This window comes from Odocoileus virginianus, chromosome 3 (assembly GCF_023699985.2).
Source record: "Odocoileus virginianus isolate 20LAN1187 ecotype Illinois chromosome 3, Ovbor_1.2, whole genome shotgun sequence".
NCBI classification, from domain to species: domain Eukaryota; kingdom Metazoa; phylum Chordata; class Mammalia; order Artiodactyla; family Cervidae; genus Odocoileus; species Odocoileus virginianus.
In genome coordinates, this window is record NC_069676.1 from 43,457,218 (window position 1) to 43,461,411 (window position 4,194).

At 55.0% G+C, this 4,194-nt stretch overlaps 1 long non-coding RNA gene across 1 annotated transcript; it reads right to left on the minus strand.

The window, feature by feature from the left end:
- Positions 1-1,307: 1,307 nt before the first annotated feature.
- Positions 1,308-3,687, minus strand: LOC110146911 (uncharacterized). Its single transcript, XR_002316681.2, has 3 exons — positions 3,417-3,687; positions 2,983-3,165; positions 1,308-2,343 (listed from the first exon to the last, which is right to left on the minus strand). It is a non-coding gene; the product is annotated as an uncharacterized lncRNA (long non-coding RNA).
- Positions 3,688-4,194: the final 507 nt, after the last annotated feature.

Consider the following 4,194-nt stretch of genomic DNA (forward strand, 5'->3'; position numbering starts at 1 on the left):
AGCCCAGCTGGGATTAGGGCATCTGTCTAGGGATGCGGCTGTGGCCCTTTGCTTTCTGGGCTGGGGTGGGGCGGAGCTGGGGTGGCCGCCTTGGGGAGCTCAGCATCTCCGTGTCTGTTCAGTCCCCTCGGTGAGTGTTCCTGTCGGCACTGGGGAGGCGGCAGCCAGCTAGAGGGGGTCTGGGGTGGCCATCCCCCTGGGTGCTGCGCAGCCTTGCCAGGGGTGGGCCTTGTCTGGGAATAGTGGCCGGTCTTCAGCATGTGTCCTCCGTGTGTATGGAGAGTGGAACTTAGTCCAGGGCCCCAGGGAGCTGAAGATGCCCACAGCTAGGGAGGAAGCCGCAGCTACGGCCCGACTATTCCTGGGGCTCCTGTTGGCTTTGGATGATTTCATGGAACGCTTGACCAGGGTGCTGTGAGGCAGAGCTGCCACCTCTTGGCTCAGCAGCCAGCACAAGCAGTGCTTAGCCATCCAGAGATGTGCAGTGTGGGGTGCCCCACCCTCCCCCAGCCAAGCGTCCAGGAAGCAGAAGACCTGGCTCTGTCCCAGCCCTGTCCCACAAACTGAGCCACCCCGGGAACAACTCCGCACCTTTCTGGTTCTTAACCTGCTCCCTAGCAGGAGAGACTAACCCCTGCCTCGCTGGGCTGCAGTCCACGGGGTCACAGAGAGTCAGCCATGACTTAGAGACTGAGCAACAGAGTGCCGCACCCCATCCACACTCGGCGGGGCGGGGGGGGGGGATCAGGCGCAGGAGTGCGCACTCGGGCGGTGGCTCTGGTTGAGGTTTGGAGTCTGGAAATGGGTCATCTTTGCTGGTCCCCCCTGATGTGGCGTTGTCAGGGCCTCCCCCTGTGAACAGCGTGGCCTTGCATCATTTTAATGTTTCCATCCTGCTGGACTTGTTGGAAGGACATGTGAACATGCTGCCAAAAGATGTCAGTTCATCAGGGGATTTCATGCTCAAACCCCTGAAAAGTGTCAAGTGTCTCTTGTTCCTTGTCTTGTTTCTGGTGGCCGTGTCTGTTGTCTATGACCAGTGGCACCGGTATTTGAGCTCGAGGTTGTGGTGGGATTGTAGGGGAGGGGAAGGAAGAGGGGTGGGGAAGAAAAGGGGAGTGTTGCACAGCTTATCCAGGATAGGGAGTAAAGATACTTCCTTTAGGTAAAGTGTGGAATGGGAGCCCAGTTGGAAATAATAATGGTATGGATATAGTGTTATAAATAGGGGTATTTTCCCCCAACTTTGGCCTGATCAGGGCTTATGTGCCCTGGCATTGTATATATCACATATTAATACCTATAATTACTAAAGGGTAGCTAACTTTTACCAGGCTTTTAAATTGGTTAATTTATTTATTGAGACCATGTTGGGTCTTAGTTTTGGCATGTGGGATCTTAGGTCCCTGACCAGGGATCGAACCCAGGCCCCTCGAACTGGGAGTGTGGATTCTCAGCCACTGGACCACCAAGGAAGCCCCTTTACCAGAATTTTATCTGCAAATGCTGTAAAGTGCTAAGCCCTTTAATCTTCATTGTTTCATGTAATTATCTCGAGAACTCTATGAATAATTATCATTCCCATTTTAAAGTGAGGGAAGCAGAAGCTGAGAGGTTTCAGATCTTGTCTGATCTTGTCTGATGTCCAGCAGGGTGGGGGTCCAGCAGGCCGAGCCCTTGCCTCAGACCCTGGGTTTACTTAGACCCTTGAGGGTACCACTTCCTGGGTGCTAGGTTGTGCCTGTGAAGGATCAGCAGGCAGGACAGTGCTTTTATTATAATAATGATGAGGACAGTGATCTAGTGGTGGTTGGGGCAAAGGTTCTGGGGCCGGACTGCCTGACTCCAGATGCCCAGCTGGGTGGCCTTGGGCAGATGACTGACCTATGGCTCAGTTTACCCATCTGTGCCTCTCTCAAGGGCTGTTGTGAGGATTAACACCTGGGAAGGGCCTTGAAGAAGGCTGTTAATATGTGATCATCATTGTTCCATCACTGTCCCCTGTGGATTCTCCTGGGCCACACTGGGGAGGTAGGTGTCTATGGGTTAGGATGGAAACTGGCGTGAAACAGGTGCCCAATATATCTTCTCTGGATGAGGGAATGGAGTTTACCAGGCAGTCTGGAGGGCTTCTCTAGTAATCAGTCTTCTCTTCAAAAGGTCTTCCCCGCGGTTTACTGTCTGAGACCAACCCACAAATAGGGCTGACTCTACCTCTCACCCACACTGGCCAGCATGAGCTCCCTGGGTCCGCTGGGTGGGAGAGTCCTGGTGGACCCCAGTGCCCGCTGGAGACACAGACTTCTTAGAGAGGCAAGCGATGGCAGACACCAGCTCTCCAGCCTGCAGGGCGGGGGTGGGGGGAGGATTGGGAAGCTGTCTGTTTTCTGAACAGTGGGGGCCACTCCGTGTGGGTATGTGCACAGCGGAGCTGGAGCCCTTGCCTGAGCCTCCTGGGAGGGTGCTCAGAGGGCCAGGCGCGCCAATGCAGCAGGCCTCAGAGCCTGTCAAGGTTAACAGATAGGCCTTGCCTCTCCCCTAGGAAGTCATTCAATTTCTCCCCTAGGAAGTCATTCAATTTCTCCCCTGACTCAGGCCACATTGTTTCAAAGCATGTGGTATAAACTACTAACCACTGGGGAATCGCTTGAATTAACAAACTCATTTTTCCCGAGACCTGAGTTTGAACTTGAGTGAGGAGTTCAGGGCTCTTTTGCAGAAATCCAATAGATCAGGAGAACTCATGTTACACCATGTTTTCAACCTTGATCAAATGCACATTTTGCATGGTGGGGCCTTCTCCACGCCTGCACGCTTCCAGCTGCATGGATAGCTCAGGACCGTGGCAGGCCAGGGCAGGAGCTGACACAAGGGCCAGGATTTGGGGAACCCAGCCCTCTGCTTGGCTTGGAAGGCGCTTCAGAAAGCACCGCCTCTCCTCCTCTCCCCCTCCTCTCTTCCCAAATCCTGCCTCCCCCATACCTGCCCTTCTGAGTGCCATTACTTAAGAAGAGGTATGAAGGTTTTGCTGGAATGAGCCTGGGTTCTGGACTGAGTCACAGGGCCCCAGCTCAGGTCTCTGGTGTGTCTTGTCTCTGCCTGTGAAGACCTGCTGGGCCAGTCTCCTCTTCACCAGGGCGCCTGGCTACACGGGCCACCATTGATCTGTGAGGTCAGTAAGGAGACAGTCAGCCTGCCACAGCCAGCCCCACCCACGTAGCCCACAGCCAGGCCTGAACCGAGAGCAGGAGCTCAGCGGAGGCTGGGAGATCGCTCCGCATCCTAGAGGCCAGAGGCCAGTCCCCGAAGGCCAGGGGCTCCCCAGGGACAAGGGTTCTATGTGTGGTAGAGACTGGAAATCACAGAGCAGATGGATGGCCGAGTGTGGGGAAGGTGGGTCTCAGGGAGGAGCTCACACAAGAAGCGTAGGCTTCCTGGAGGAGGCTGGGTGGCATCTGGAGCCCCAAGAGAGAGCAGAGCAGGCTTGGCCAGTCTGATGAGGAACTTCCCAGAAAACACCATTACTCCCCAAACCTTGTCCTTTGCCATCCAGATATGGGGGATTCTGTTTTTGTGAGGCAAGGGGTGTATGGCCCAAACCAGTGGTTCTTAAGCCAGGCCCAGAATCCTGATCACCTGGGGGGCTTTGTGACACTGTCAACTCCCAGCCCCACCCCAGATCTATGTAGTCAGTTGCCCTTGGGTAGGGTCTGTGTTCTGAAGCTCCCCAGAGGATTACAGTGCTGGGCTAGATTCCAGAGACCCTACCCCTGCATGGGGTGGCTGTGATCAGCCCTCCTCCTTCCCCGTTTGGGCTTGAAGGACATGAGTCTATGGAGACATGTTTGGTGGAACCCCTGTGGGTTTCAGTGTCCCTCGGGCCCAATAGCCAACTCCCAGCTCAGCTCAGGCTGTAGGTGGCAACCTGTGGGTCACAGGGTAGGACTACTGGGCCCCACAGGTAGGATATGATGGTTCAGGTACTCCCCTCTGCTGGCCTCCCTCCACCTAACAGTGGAAGGCCCTCACCCTCTCCTCTGCCCTCTGGCTTTGTCTCTCAGCTTAGGGAGAGCTGGCTTTTGGAAATATGATTTTCAGCTGTAACCTCTGCTGTTCTGCAGTTCTCTTGGGGTTTTCTCATTACGAGTTCCAGGGCAGGGCATCAGTTTGGCACAGACTTCTAGGTCAATGGGA